Source organism: Aythya ferina (genome assembly GCF_964211825.1).
Source record: "Aythya ferina genome assembly, chromosome: 21".
In the NCBI taxonomy this organism is placed as follows: Eukaryota; Metazoa; Chordata; class Aves; order Anseriformes; family Anatidae; genus Aythya; species Aythya ferina.
Genome location: NC_140319.1, coordinates 4,615,396 through 4,631,876, shown reverse-complemented (window position 1 = coordinate 4,631,876; position 16,481 = coordinate 4,615,396). Strand labels below are relative to the sequence as shown.

The 16,481-nt window shown below is 45.9% G+C and overlaps 1 long non-coding RNA gene across 1 annotated transcript; it reads right to left on the bottom strand.

Annotated features, from left to right (window-relative positions):
- Positions 1-3,657: 3,657 nt before the first annotated feature.
- LOC311422160 lies at positions 3,658-14,867 on the bottom strand. Its single transcript, XR_014685208.1, has 8 exons — positions 14,760-14,867; positions 11,748-11,844; positions 10,325-10,613; positions 8,388-8,639; positions 6,456-6,554; positions 5,692-5,898; positions 5,206-5,284; positions 3,658-4,290 (listed from the first exon to the last, which is right to left on the bottom strand). It is a non-coding gene; the product is annotated as an uncharacterized lncRNA (long non-coding RNA).
- Between the last annotated feature and the right edge of the window lie 1,614 nt (positions 14,868-16,481).

The following is a 16,481-nucleotide window of genomic DNA, read 5'->3' as shown; positions in this document are numbered from 1 at the left end:
CAGAGGATCCCAGCTGAGCTCACAGATTTTAGCAAGGTTTATCTAACCCACAAAAGCAGGTGCCTTATCCCCCACCTCACCTTATCCTAGGAGCCTGAAGCCATCCAACATACCCCAGAAAACCTATTCCTAACAGAAACGTCTTCTGTTTGCGCAGTGCTTTTTGCCACGATGCTGTTTCAGTTTTACATCCCCATCTTCCAAATAGGGAAGGGGTTCCTCAACATTTTAAATCATGTATTTTTGCTACCTTATACTAAAAAACCACCATTTTACAACCATGTTTTTCAGGATAACCAGTACTTCACTCTATTTTTTCTGCTATTACCATTTTACTACAAACCATCTCGCAGCTGCTTTTCCTCTGCTGTCCAAACCCATCCCTTCTGCCCCAGATTCACATCCAAGTACAAGCCACACCAGCACTTTCCAAGAAGTGGATGGAACTTCAGCACATTTTAAAATTGTATTTGCTAATTCTCCTGCAACATACGGGCTTGGCATACTTCTTGGTCACCTTGATGGATCCGTCATTTGCTGTGTTAAAAGTCACTGTTTTGAACCATTTTCCTACATACCTTTTTGACCTTTAACACTCAGTTAACTTCCATCAAGCAGGCTTCTACATTTAGAAGTGCATTTAGCAGAAGTTTATTGTGGAGCCTGATGCCCTCTGTATGTTCTTTATAGGAAAAGGAAGCTGCAGCAACTTGTGTTTCCCCTGCACACAATCTGACACTAATATAGCTCTAACTAATCATTATTCCAGGCCTGCTTTAGCTACCACCTGACCTCCCCAAAAAAACAATTATCTTTTTTTTTTTTTTTCTTTGGTCAAGGCTGCATTCCCACAGCTTGCTCTTATGTTTTTGGCTTCTTCCTTGTTCCTTAGTTTCCCTTCCCCCACTTTTATAGCACAAAAGAAAGGAGACAGGCTCACCCACCTAGCACAAACATCCAGAAAAACCACTTCATCTCCAGTCCCGGATCCTGAAAGTTGCTTTTTGGGAGGGAGGGAGTGTGTGTGTGTGTGACTGATGTAGCTCTACAATACAGCTTAATTCTGAAGCCTTGCAAGACAATTTATTTCCACAGCTTATGGCCTGACTTAAACTCTTTTAGAATTGGATAGCAGAGAATACCTGACTTGCAACCACAAGTTTGTAGAGCTGCAAATTTTGGTGTTGTCCAGTTTTACAGAGATACATTTTGCCCTTGGCAATCAGAAATTAATAGGACAGGCACGGGATCTCTTCCTGCTTCCTGAAAATAGGGACACGGTTAATCTGCACACACAAGTCATCATTCAGCAGCAAGGCATGCAGAGATAATGCTCCAAAACTGAGTAATAAAAGGCAGATAACTTCAAGATTTTCACTACCTTCTATTTTTTGACTTCTCCGTGTGCAAGGCATCCATCCACCGCCAGCATCTCTCTGGCATTCCTGTAATTTTGGTGTCATTACCTTTAATCGCAGGGCAGCGGTGCAGCTGTCTGCCTGTCAGTCCCAGGGAATCCGCAGCTGTCCAGGGAACAGAAAGATTTGCAAACTGCCTAAAAATACATGACAATTCAAAGGAAGCGTTGTGCATAGCTCAGAGCAGGGAGAAGTCAAAGTCACAGGGTGGTGAAGTAACCTGCTACTTGGTGGAAGGACACAATTTCTTCTTTTTTTAGCTACTTAGAAAGCTTTCTGACACACAGGCTGCCCCCTGCATCTTACAAAACATCAGTTGAGCTGTAATGACAAATTCACTTCCACTAACCAAGATGTAGCCTACTGACTTTGCAAAAAAAAGGCTTCAATAAGATTTTGGTTTGTTTTTTTAACTTCGCCTTTGCAGCTGGCCAGGAAGCTGGGCACAGTCGTCTATTAAGTGGGAACCTGGTTTATGCCTCCGGATTTTTAAGTGATTACTAGGGGCTGAGACCCCCCCCAGCCCTTCTTGCATGTCACAGCCATGATGCTGGCATAGTACTTCATAACTCTCAATTTAGTGCCAAAGCAGGGAGACAGCTTTTGGCAGAAACAGGGAGATGTCATGGAAAAGGTACCTGCATGCAAGTCCTGCTCCCACTCCTTCCTGCTCCTCTGGTGGGTTCAGAAGCCAGCTCTGGGTTCACCAAGGGGAGAGAAGAGTCTGAATCGCTCCACAACCATTTGGACACCTCCACATCACAGCTTCAGCACGACAGGAGACTGACACCAGGAATAGCTGTGCGTTTCCACCACACAGCCAACAAAATCCAAACTCCCTTCCCCACCTTTGCGTTCATTACAACAGAGTGCTGGCTGCTGACACCCAGGCAGCCTCGCCACCCACAAGAGGTCACTGCTGGTCCAGGCAGAGAAATTTTCCTGTTGCCACTGCCCCGATCTGACAGATGCTCCCCATGGCTGCAGCTCTGGGGCTCCAGCCCACCACCTGCACCCCAAAACCAGCCCTGCAGCTGGGATAGGAGGTAGCAAGGAGGAGGATGCACACAACTGCTGAAACAGGGCACACCTCTAACCCACCCACATCGTGCTGTACCGGGTCTAACCAGCAACCCAATGGCTTTCCTTGAGAGATGCTTAGTCATTTCTAGCACTTTTCCACTTACATTAAAAATGCGTAGTCAGGCTGCGGAGACCGCACAAGAATTTGAGCCAACAACCCACAAAAAAAAAAGCCACCAGCAGCAAGGAGAATGTGATGCAGACAGAATGTAATGAGTTACACTGCTGGAACCCAGCCAGCACAATCAATGAATTATGTTCCCAGTGTTGGGGTAGTTTTCTTCATTTCAAATTTAAATTAGGAGATTAATATGGGATGTTCCTTCATGCTGTGGTTGCACAGATTAAAATAAAGGTATTAATATTATACATTCACAGTTGAACACTGTGCTGCAAACAATACTACATTTAAGATCTGGTCTAAGAAAAATGTAGGGACTGCATCTCTTACAGTTAGTAACAGGAAAATAGGCCAAATCATTGTATTTTGGGGGTGCAGCTTTTACACTGTACTTTGCAACAGAAAGCTCTGCCTACATTCTGCAGTTTTAACGCAGATGAGACAGGAACATAAAGGCTAATAATGAGACCCCTTAATCAGGAGAAATCATGAAGTTTGCTGGCTTCTCTGGTCACTGAGTCAGAAACCTCCTGTTTTCACACAAGTCATTTGAAACAGATGAAGTGCAAAACAGCAGAGACAATTCTCCTTACTGGAAAGGATGTATCAGAGCCCATGAGATTAATTCTTTCATTGATATGAGGGCACTTAACCTCTAATGTCCAGAATCCAAAGATCACCCTGAAAATGTGTAGTAAAACACCATGCCATACTCCTCACCCTCCCTCAGTGAGTACAGGCAAAATGTCTGCATTTAAACAATTCACAGATTCTCTCTTCACGTGCTGACTGCTCAGGTCCCAGCAGACTTGTGCACAGCTTCCACAATTTGCCCAACCAAGGGGTCAGCCATGGTGACATCCCCACTGGTGTCACTTGGCATTGTGTTGTTTGCATCATATGGTTCCTTCCCAGGTAGCAAACAGCACATTTAACAGAACTATTTGAAATACATGTTCAGACAGTCACTGCCACCTTCCTGGTTTAAGCACTACCACTCCAAATTTATATACAGAACATCATTATAGACAGGAATTCAAGGCCAATGACTTTATTAACACAAGTGAAGTTGCTCAGGAATTATAGGGTGAGACAGAGCGAGGCCCATGTATTTGACCCAGCCACATTCCAGCCACTCAAACATCACTCCCACTCAGCCAACACCCAGCTCAGACAATAAGGAGCAGTGACACTGTGGGACAGGGCACTTGCACAGGATACTCAGGGGAACTCTTTGCAGCAATCTTCATGGCAATCCTTCAGTATTTGTTTTTTTTTAAGCTGTTCTTATTACCTGTAATGAGTTAAGTTAAAAAGCAAAACAACTGCACCCTGTTATTCTCCCCAAAATTCTAGGGCTGATGTCTACCTTTGCTCTATGACAAATAAACCTAAAAATGAAATACATTACAAATAATAAACCTAAAAATGAAATACATACAAAAGCCATCAAAAATAGCAGTTTATCAGGAAAGCTGATGTACTAGCTCAAAACATTTGTCTCACGTCAAACACCCTTGCAAAGGCTTGAGATGAAGCTTCAGAAGACTCACAACAGAAAGATACTCTGCTCCCTTCTGGCCATCCATTATCTTCTGAGTGCAGAGCTTTGCCAGACAGTTCATAGATTTCCATGACTCCCTGCAACTGGTGCAATTATGTTTGTGTCTGGAAAAAAAGAAGGCATACAGAAGTGTGGGCAAAGTCAGTGTTGCAGGTGTGATGCCCCTGGATCACGACACTCAGGCAAGTCAGTGAGGGCTACAGGGCATAAAGCAAAGCCAACTTAATTTAATCAAAACTAATGAAAGCTTATCTTCTACATGAATACTGGAATTTTAAAACAGTGTTTGGGTGAGGTCTTTCCCTCTTCCAAGGTGGATGTGCTCTTACATTCCCTTCTACAGAACTGATCAGATATCCTAGACTTGCTTTTCCCCCCCCCTCAAATCCTCCTCCTCTCCCTCCTACTCAGAGGATGTAAGATCAAATGTCTCATTGCATCATTAAAACCTAATTAACTCTTCCCCAGAAAGATCAGCTACATTTTTGGGTTCCTGAATGCATGTACTTGCAATACAGCTGCCGACCAGCAGCCAGGAGAAAGTGACGACAGGTGAGTTTTCCCCAAGCTGGGCTTAAAGCCAGCTTGTCATTACTCAGATGAGCTCTTCCTACAAGCAGGCTCTTCTCCCAGTACCTAATGTTGTATTTCTGCAGCATTACTAATGACAGTTGGAATTTTATTTTTTGAAAAATGCATGTGGAAAGGACAAAGGAAGAACAAAGCAACTTGCAACATGTTTATCTTCTTTTCTTCATCTCATCTCTGATGCAGTCACCACATCAAGCATCCCGCAGCATTTTTCATGTCAGCTCTCTGCTCCATCAGGCAACCCAAGCTCCAATGAACACAGCACATCTGGGCAGCATCCCAGCCCGGATCCCCATCCACCTCTCAAGCCAGGGAGATACGAAGCAGGCCCAACAATGTGTAGCACTTCTAGGGCAGTATACTTGCTGATTGCTTCCTTAACTATTGCTCACAACAACCAGCTAAGACACTGCCAAAGAAACACTCACAGCTGGCATCGCACAAGGAGAGAAGTTAGGGTGAGCTGTTCGGTCTCCTCCTTTCTTCTCATTCACAGAAGACAAGAGTCTGGGGACAAACAAGGAGTCAATGAAGTAACTGAAGCAGCACTAAAGGAAACAGCTCTCCAGGGAGAAGAGGCTCAAACCCCTAAATTGACAGATATCCTGTTCCTTAACCCCAGTCTCAAAACTTCTAAGCATTACAAATATTAACAAGATAAACCCAGCTTACATGTCTGCAATCCTTCTTTATCTCAGATAGTTCCCAAGTCTCACACAACACTGTTCAGGCAAGACAATGGACCACTGGAGTGTTTCCAGATGCTTAATAGTTTAGGGACACAGGACTGTTTAAACTCTAGGTGGGTTCACTTGAATGCACAGCGCTGCTCTTAGGTCATGCATGGTGTTAGAAGAACTCACTGGAAACACAACTATCTGCAAAACAGAAGAAAAAAAGGAACCAATACTCACTTGTATTAAAGCCATTTGAATTTCCTATTATACATGTGGAACAGCCTGAGATGCACCAGACGTGGTGTTATCTAGCATTCCTGCAGTCCTCAGTTCCTGGAAACATGTGAACACATTGGAAGGCAGCCTTCAGGGCAAAGCAATTCCTCAGCTCTTGCATCATAGCCTCAAAAGCAGGTTATTACTCCTAGGGTCTCTTGTGCAACACTGCAATATAAAGGTAAAGCATGCTGCATGGCTAGAAGCTCACTGGCTTTCAGCAGCCTCTAACACATACATGTTCCAAGACATCTACGCCTTCCCTTCTTCCTAATGTATCTAGTTAGGAACACCAGAAATTCAAGCAAGATAGGTTTGTTTGGATAGCAAGATGGAGCACCAAGACACTAAATTCTGTCTTGTTCTCATTTCATCCTCCAACAGCTATCACAAAGCTGCCATCTTGCAAAGGAAGGCAAGAGCAACAGCTGAAAGGCAGGGATAAAAAATGCCTCCAAGTGAGAAACAGATGTCAAAATCCTGAACTCCTGGCTATTGCTGAATCTTCAGAATGGCCAGCATTTGCATACAGTAACTCAGGACAGACCTGTTGGGTTTATTGCAAGTCGCTAGATTAAGTTCAGTGGCTTCTGTTTTACAGCAGAGCAGTGGAGGTGACGGAGAGCTCAAGCCCTCTGTATGCTATCAGAGATGACTGGCAAAGGTGAAATGAAGTGCAGTAACTGCACACCAATCACACACCACGGCAGAGAACAGATACCCACCAGGCATCGTGATAACAGAACAAGGGCTCCGCTTCCTGCTTCCCAGGAGATGGCAACGATTAATTAACAAGTCACTTCTTGACTGTAAACCTTTTAACCCTGAGGAAAAAAGCAAACAATTCTAAAACATCAAAATCAAGAGTTGACAGCAGTCCCTACCTTCTTGCCCTGAAAACGCGTCCGTCCCGCTCTGGAACTAGCTATCTTGTTTAAACAATAACCTAATCGTCCCTCCAACATTTCCCACCAGGATCAGAACAAAACAGACCATCTCAAAGGCAATTACCAGGTCAGGGACAAGCACAGCTACAGGAGACCAAAGTAATCAGGTACAGAAGAGGAAGAGACTACATCTCATCCTCCTCCGGGGAGGAACGAGACTGCAGAATTACCTGATCTGGGGGACTGTAAAACTTTTTTGAGCCACCAAAAATTAAGCACAACAGGGCCAGCGAAAGATGCTTTGGGGCCAGCATCTTAGACACAAATGTCTCAGGTCTAACCCATGGAGTCCTGCTCCTGGTACCCAAAGATCTCAGCTGGGGGTTGTCCTGCTATCACCAGCTTCTCCTAAGGGGATTTTCCCCTTTAGAGAAGATAACACGAGACCTGTTTCAGTTTACAGTGATCTCACTGTCACCATGCGGGTGACAAAGCAGCAGGAAACGAGTTTGGTGGATCACATAACAGTACACGGAGTTAGCCCACACAGAAAGCACTGCTATAAAAACAAGCTGATGGGTGTGGAGGACAGAAATTCTCTCCTGTTACGGAAATACTGCATTCCAAGAAAGGTAAAGAGTCCTGTCAGGTAAGATCTGCAGAAATCATTGTCATCACTGAACTATGTGATACCATAAGCTGCGTTTCACTAGGCACATTTATTTCAAGTTCACTCCCTGCCTTGTCATCCTCCTTTTGTCAGGGGGAGTTTTAAGCAGCAACTGACCCACTCACAAGCCTTGAGCTAGTACTTGAAGAATTACACAAGGTTTCTCTGAAGTTTGAAGCCTCTCCTGCTGGAAGCCTGATGCAAGCAGATCCTATCACTGGGGGATTCAAGTGCTTCCTGTTTTAAGGCAAAGCACAGCTGAAGCTTCGGCTGTGAAATTGGTGGGTGAAACCCAGCAACAGGAAAAAAAAAATAAAACAAAAAAGATTAAATGCCAGTTTCCAAACTTCAGGAGTATCTTCTAACCTAAATCTTTCTGGATACCAGCCAGTTCAGCTGCCTATTTAAAGAAAAGCTAGGTTAAAACTAGATCAGGATGCTCACTTTTGTGCAGGCTCTTCTAATCAACCTTGCCCGCTTCTACACCACAGAATCAGAAGTTATGTCCAGCTGAGTCTGCTCTGCTTACTAGGGTGAACTGGCATGGCAGAGAAAAATCTTAAAGCTATATATAAAGCACTCTAGCAGTGGCTGCAGAACAAGAATAAATTCTGTCCATTCTCCCAAAGCTGTTTGGAGTTCTTATTCTGAACCTTCAGGTAGGGGAGGAAACATCATACTTCTCCATTGCTTCTCCAAGTAGTTTTCCTGACTTGTAAGCTAAAGGTTTCCCTTTTTAAGATAACACATTTGATAAATTGGCTGATTTGTGTCCGACAATATGCAGATTTTGGGTTAGTCTCAAGTTTTCAGAACTACTGTTGATTATTTGTCTCCTACTGTAACACCTGGGGTACGCCAATGAGTTGGCCAGAAAATGCTTCTAGACTGAGTCCCTGCAACACTTATGCAGCATTATCAGACATTTCCTGGCACTTCCTTCTCCTCCCATCCTCAAATTCCCCATAGGAAGATAATCCCAAGTACAAGACAAACTGCTTAACAGCTACCGTTTGCCTATTAAAAAAAAAACAACACACACAGCAGAAACTTTCCTTATGAAATGCACTGATAGGACCCTAGGTAGGAGAGAGATTTACCGACTCCTTGCAGTTCTGCAGTAGGTGGTCCAGCTGGCAGTGGTGCCCAGAGTCCATCTGAGCTCCCGAGTGACCCCAGCTTCCCGATGCCAGGTCTGGGACACCGCAGGCATGGTGAGCGCCGGTCCCAGGGAGGTGCAAGCACCTGCTTCAGAATTCCAGCTCGCTGCAAGCTCCGACAGTTCCGGCTTTCTGATATAGCTGCGACTCCACCCCACCTCCTGCCACCACTCCTGCAGGCCAGCCTCGCTGCTAATAAAGACATGGGACAATACCTCTGCAGTGAGTCACGAGCTGTCTGAAAGAAAGCAGAACTAAGGGAAAAAGAAGAGGCAAACGCTACCAGCTCCTTTCTGGAAAACACAATCAGACAGGCAAAAATTGCACAAGATAGGTAAGCAGCAGATAAAGTGACAGGAATAAAGTAGTCCTGGCCTGCTGCATGCCTGACCCTCCTAATTTCAGCTCAGAGGAACAGTTTTTGGGGTTGCAGGCTTGGCCTTACTGCAGATGACAAGCAGAAAAGCAGTAGCTTTGTAGCCCCGGGATCATGTTGCAGACAGAAGCCAGATCTGCTCTCAGCATCTCCTTTCCACAAACCTCTCTGCACTCCAAGAAGTGCAAAACCTCTCACATATAGCAGGGAAAATTGAGGCAGCAGTCCAGGTTATTACATTACCAAGACCTACAGGACAGCTGTGTCTGTCAGCCAAAATCACCTCATCCATCAAGAAATACAGACGCAAATGCTGTAAAACACGGTGCAGTTAAGGATACTCTGAAGAAAATCTAGTGGTAACCATCTCCTCCCACACCTTAAGAAACATGACATTTAAAATCTACCACATCTCACCCAAATGAGTCTTTATTTGCAGTTCTCACCGGGCCTGGCTAATCCCACTGGCTCATGCAATATTAAATCTTCACATCAAAACAAGATAAAGCTGTGGAATTCACATATACCTCGCTGAATTTCTCTACATACTGTGCAGTGGAACCCCTCTCACCCTATCCACACACAATACCCTAGACTTGTGCCTTCCTTCATAACAGAGGCAAATAATTCATTCTTGCTTAAAGACAAGAATGCCTCCTGGTACCTAAAGTGGGCCTACAGGAAAACTGGAGAGGGACCCTTTATCAGGGAGTGAAGTGATGGGACAAGGGTAAGAGTTTTAGTCTCGAAACAGGTACATTTAGATTAAATATTAGGAAGAAATTCTTCACCCAGAGGGTGGTGAGGCACTGGAACAGGTTACCCAGAGGAGCTGGGGGTGCCCCATCTCTGGCAGTGCCCAAGGCCAGGCTGGACGGGGCTTTGAAGAACCTCATTTAGTGGGAGGTGTCCCTGCCCATGGCAGGGGGTTGGATGGGCTTTAAGGTCCCTTCCAAGCCAAACCCCTCTGTGATTCATTGCAGCTTCCCTTTGACTTCACTTTTTACATGAAGCAAAAAAGCTCACTGATTTCTGCCTTCTAGTATATCCTGTTCTTCCCCCCGCAAATAACATTTAATGAAGCTTTCATTACCTTTCTCCCCCACCTCCTCTTTCGCAAACAAGCTCTCAGAGATGAGCAACAGCCACATCTTAGCTTTGACTGCAAGCTCTTCAAAACAGTCCAGCCTCACTGGTCAGAGGAGCGGCTAGCAATTGTTACCAGAAGAGCAGATCCACCTTCATGTTTCACTCATTAAACCTTCTGCATATTATCTGTCTGCTTTCCTTTAAACAATGCTCCCCCCAAAGCTTATCTAACTTAAACAAAACCCTTACAAATTGAACCTCATCACCCAAAGGCTTAAGCAGAAGCACTGTTAACAGCAGAAATGTTCTGTTAAACCTGCTCTGCGGTCATTTGTCAAATGCAATTAACATCGGTTCTCCCTGTCTAGCATCTTCGACAAGGGCTTTAAGAAGTTGTCACTCTGGAGCTTACCCAAACAGTTCACAGCTCTGCTAGCAGCTGTGTCAGCTCCCACAGCTACACGAGCCGCATTCATCTCTGTGGAGACATGCCACAGGAGGTGTTCGACGGTGACTTGGACAAAATAGCTCTGTCCAACGCTGCTGTAGCTCCTGGCAGCGAGGTTTTTCCTTTCCCTAATGGGCTCCACTCTGCAGCAGCTAAGCACAGCAGGCTGTTCAGGGGTCTTGCTGATTCAGTACGGCAGGAGAAGCCTGGGCAGAGTCCAGCGCACCGCAGCTCTCAGGACTGCACACCACACCTAAGCGTGCATGCATGAGTCATTAACCAAGCAGTGCACAAACATTAGCCACAGATCATAAACCTGGAGTCAACAGCCATCTGCAGCCCCATGTCTTACCCCAGGGTTGCCACTCAAAAAAGCCTGTGGCTTTATAGCCCAGATGGGCCTGGGAAAGATGAGGTTATTGAACCCAAGAACTTCCTGACCTGCCCCTCCTCTGCAATTCAATCTGCTGGGGCAGAGGGGACACTGCCAGCATGATTCACAGCAGATTTTACTGTCACAGCACTTCTGCCTTTCCTGCTTGTTAAGCTCCTCCTCTATCAGGATTTTGAGGGATCTTTAAAGAAACTCCTTCTGGACTTGCCTTTTTACTTTCTTCAGGTCTAGGCAGAGATTTGTGTATCTTTGCCTCAGGGCAAGAGGCTGAGTGTCAGAACAGGGTCTGCTGCCCTCACTGCTTCTCGCCTTGCCCAGCCACATTAGGGAAATTCAGATTTTGATGAGCACGGCCAGTCAGCTGCCCACCACAACAGCCAGAGGACTCCAGAAGAGTCCCATGCACGGGCTGCTGTTGCCATCATCCTCCGTGCTGAGAGGTGCTCCCCATGCACTGCCAAAGCATGGGGGAATAGAGAGGAGGAAGATGTGAATTTCAGGATTATTTTCAGCACGTTATTTTGCCCTCCCATCTGCACAGATGCTGACACCAAGGCTGGTAAAAGGGCAGTTACCCTCAGCATGCTCCCCAGCAGCACATCCTCCCACCCCACATTTCCTCCATCCAGGGCTTAAAGGCACCGAAGCAGTGCCAGACACTGCTCCTGCATCGAGCTCTGTCCTCAGGTGGCTTCTGAGATAAACATAGCCTGCATTTAGCAACACTTGGCACGGACTATCAGGAATTAACACAGTTGCACTAAAGACCATCAGCCCTTGTAAGACGCATGTCAGTCACGAATGCGCTGCAATGTTCTGTGCAGGGTATGAGTCTTGCATCTCAGCTGCTTCCCTTGTAAGGGAAATAACACCAGACACATATCGCTAACAGAGAACACCTACAGAAAGGCTCCAGTGAAAGATTCAGACTCACTTTTCAGCAGTATATTGTTATTGCTGTTCAGCAGCAAAATTGTGTACAATAATTCTTACCAAAGCCTTCGCTTGTTATCTGGGTAAAGGATTCTTGTTTCAGGCAGAAAATTGCTTCAGATGGACTGGGCTCAGTTTTGATGTCTGGTCACTGCTCCTACAATACATTCAAACACAAATAGAAAAAAAGCACATGAACTAAAGGCTGGGGGGAGAGTCCCACAGTTGTGTAAGCCCCTTCAGCTGAGTCTGTCTGGAAACAAACAATGGCTCGTGTGTTATTAATTTGTTTCCAGTAAGAGATGGTCTGTACCAGTCACTGGAAGACTACTTGTATTTTACCTTCCAAATGCAAGAAAACACTGACGTGCCTACATAATGGACTAGCAAGTTTCTTCATATGCTCAGAAAGATCCCCAGTCACACAAGGAATCCTGCTGAGAAGTTTTCTCCACCCAGCTGTAGAGAGCAGATAGAAGTAACTTTGTTTTAATATAAAGGAGGGTTGAAATCTCACCAAGAAAGCAGTTTTATTTCTCATTTAATCAGAGTGTGAGCGCAAGGAAAAGATTTTTCAAAATCTGTACTAAAAGCAAATCCTCTAGTTCCCCCATGCTTCAAAACAAGAAAAGTGTGTGCTGTTTTCCTGGCCTGCCCTGCTGACACCCCATTCCCTTCTCATTGACAGTATGATCCTGTCACTTATATTACAAGCTTATCCATCCATCCTCCATGATACAAAAGTTCAAAACAGAACAGAATATTAGAGAACAACTGGTCAGTTAGCAGCAATAGACAATTCATAAGCTATTGTTGCCACATGAGTGTTATCAGAATAGCTAAGGAGAGATTTTCATAGTTTCAAACTCCCTACCTAAAACCTACCTGTAGTTCTGTGTTTACATAGATATTTTTGTCAGACTAAGTGAAGAATGGTAAAAAGTCCCACAAATGCACAAAACTAGTGCTAGAGAATCTCCACATGGAGTCAAAAGGACAAAGCAAAAAGCATCCCTAGCATTTCACCACCAAAGTCAGTGCAGTTTCCCAGGCAGTGCTTTTAACCTCACGTTACTGCTCCAACATCATTCGTCCCTCAATTGTTTTTTTCCTTGGTGCTTCAGCTTTCTGAAGCTACTTGAAATAAGTGAACCAGCTTTCTCTTGCTGACAAGCCACTGCAATGACTGGAGTGAAGTGTGGCCACTAGAGCTGTCTGCACTCAGCATCCTTAGGTCAGGTGTAGAGGCTGCAAGTGGCAAAGAGAAAAGGAGCCTCCTACTATTTAAGAGTCCTTTGCCTCCCCCCATTTGGGATTTAGGCTGAGTAGGTCAATTCACAAAGCCAACACAGTTTCACAGTGTATGTGGCTTTGCTCGGCTTGAAGCAGAGCCCTAGATTCCCCCCTCCCAAGATACATTATACTGCTCAACTAAAAGCTCCTCAAGAAACAGGAGAGCTGCGTGGATTATGTCTCATCAGCATCCTCACCAGTACTGTCGGTGTCAGAGGGTTAACAGGACCAATCTGAAGCTCCCTGCAATTGCCTGCCTGTGTATGTCAGTCTGCACGCAGTCTAACTTTGCTGGGATGATTCATCTTTAACGTTACTGGTTGCCAATGTAAGAAGCAGAGCAGTCACAAGAAAAGAATGGCAATCATAACCAAATATTACGTGTTTACTTTCAGGTCCTGCAAAATAATCCTTACCTCTAGTCTACTTAGGAAAAAAATAAAAAGCACGTAACATAAAAGTTTTGAGGTCAATAATCACCCTCAGTAACACTCTCCCTCAGTAAGTGGAAACTCCAAAACACTGGCATTTACAGCATAAAATATTAAAACAGACGGTAAGCACGTATGAGGGGCTAAGCTATTTACAAATTCATAAATTTTATATCATAGATGGAAAAGGTAAGCATGATCCTGTCTTCAAAATACAGAGGAAAACTTCATATCCATCCACCCCACCTAAAATGCCCCTGACAGGCAGAAGGGGAAAACACCAAACCCTGGAGCCCAGGTCTGGGCTGGTGCAGACAGGGTACCTGGAATTAGCTCTAGTGGACTGGTACTGGCTTACCTCTGATCTGAAATGACTCTGTGTCTTCTTCAACTCTTACCTGAGCTAGCACTTTCAGACATGCACTCACCTCCCGTGTAACATAATCGCTACCTGGATACTGGACAACACCCCGGCAGTTCGCACAGACACCTGAAACCCCATGGCAAGCAGGTGAGGGATGCACAAGGCACCCAGGCACAGGTACTGCCCAGCTTCACTTTGCCAGTGTTCAGGAGGCATTAACAGGGAGGAACAAAATTAGACAGCAAAATGGAGCTTTCTTCCCCCACGTATTTATCCTTTCTGTTACAAAATGAATGGAAACAACTTTTTGAGCACTGGAAATAGGATGGAGAGGATAGTTTGTGCTAAGTAGAAGGGGTACAGCTGTCAGCAGCCTGCAGGCAGCATAAAGCACTTGCATAAAGCACTCAGCTTCCTTGTTCCCCCCTGTAAGTGCAGGACAAACCACAGGCAGCTCAGGCAGCTGGTCCCACACAAACTTAGCTACCTTGGCACCTGAATGCAGAGGTCAGGCAACTCCCCAGCCCCCCCTGCTTGCTCATGCCCCGTCCCCTGCTTGCTATGGAGCATCCTCAGCTTCCCCTGCACGGCTGCAGCACGCAGGCAGCACGAGCACACGGCTGCTTTTTGGGGTGCTGGATCTTCCTGTGGGATCCCTCAGACCCCAGGCACTCATCAGCATCCCCGGTACCAACCTACATGCCTGCAGGAAGGAAAGGGGCTACAGAAGGGGAAACGGGAGAAGTTAAAGGAAACCCCCCCACACACCCCGATAACAGAGCAGCGAGGGCATTTCCTGAAAGTGCTCCCGTGTAGCCCGAGGACCTCCAGACACTAAATTCGGATTATTTTTGCCCAGACCACCACCACCACCTCCCCGCCACCCCACACAGCCACAGGCAGGCTGCACACAACAGCAGGCAGCCAGCACCGGAGGACAGACAGACAGACACAACACACAAACACACACCGGGCTGAGCTCACCTGAGGAAAGGAGACAATCAGGAGCACCAAGATGTCGCAGGGCGCTGCTCTCTGGGCCTGCTGCGAGCTTTTGGGGGCAGATCCGTGATCTGGGATCCTGTGATCACACAGCTAGAGGCAGGCTCAGGCCTGGACAAGCCCAGACAAGCCCCAAGGAAGCCTCTCCCCGAGCCTGCCCTGCCTCAGCAGCCCCACACGCTGCGGCCGGGCTCTATGGAGCCACGTGGGGCCTGGATGCCCCATGGTGGCATCGCCCATCGCCGCCGACACAGATGACACCCGTGGGCAGCGCTGTGAGGGCTGCATTTCATCTCTCTCTGGCGGGATCCCACGTGAGGAAGAACGCAGGATTTCTCCGGGATTCTCCCTGGCAAAGGAACGTAACCCACAACTTCAGTCACGTTGGAGGCTCTGTTAATCAGAGAAAAAATATTGAGATGCGTGCTGTGGCAGCGACACCAGAAAGTCAGGTCTCGAAGCATGAAAACCCAGCCGTCGGGGTCCAGAGGCTTTCCTTGTGCCATCCCACCCACCCCAAATGTGTCCCCTCATCTCCAGCACCAATTTGGGCACAAGCAGGGAGGCTGTGGAAGGAGGCCCAGGCACCTCGCTCCCTCTCCCGAGCTGTGCACACACCTAATTAATAACAAGCCCTTCAGAGACAACCGCAGCAGCCTCCACCCCTCTCACATAATGCAGACTTTTTTTGAAACTCACCTTCGTATCAGTGCGTGATCACATTTACTTTTCTGTATTAGGAAAGCTGCAGGGCCAGATCCTGATTTCGGGGCAGCACAAGCCCAGGAAGGCAGCAGGGCTGCTGTGAGAGACTCCAACACTTATTCCCACCTTACTCGAGCTACCAAGGTGAGCAGTCTCAAATAAGAAACAACTGAACAGCCTCTTTTCCTTAGAAGGTGAGAGAGGAGAGCTCTTTGCAGCCCAGGAAATAACATTGCTTTTCCACCCACCACCCCTCACAACCACAGCCTTATCCTTCTGCAGAGGGAGATCTTCAGCGTGATTTTCCAGAGGCTAATAAATCTCCATGCAGCACGTAATAGCTTCACCAAGATGTATATAACTATATATTGAAAAGAACTCTACCTTGTTGATTTTATCCTACTAAACACTGCTCAGAGGCACTCAGAGTCTCCCACTTCCTGATATTCAGAGTGATACAGAGGTGGACTCATTTAGTACAATTTAGCAGTATTTCAAGTCTCCAGTCAAAGATTCCCCCCCAGCCACATCCTATAAAAATAGTTCAACTCCCTTGTCTGTAACTCACTGAGACAGAGCTACTGGAAACAAAAATCAAATTAGAAAGAGCTCAGTCACTAGAAATACAGTTTATAATATGATATACAGTATAAAAAATAGGTATAAGCGGAAATTGTAATTAGAGGGTCTGGAGAAATTTACCTTCAACATACATTCTAGGTCAAAGAAAATGACAGGAGCAAGAAGGATGTTTTATGAGTCTATAAACACTATCAAGATGAAGGAGGGAATTGTTCAGCTTTCAAAGAGAAAAGCCAGGCCACAAAGAACAGATCTAATAAGTCAAAGCACTAGGGTGACAAGACAGACTTGGAAAGGGAGATGAGCAGGGGGAAAAAAACATTTCATGACCACAAAAAAAGAAAGAAGTCTTAAAAGGCCACACAATTACTGTGCTCACTATAACATTAGTGGAGCTTCTCGGTTTGGAGAAGTGTT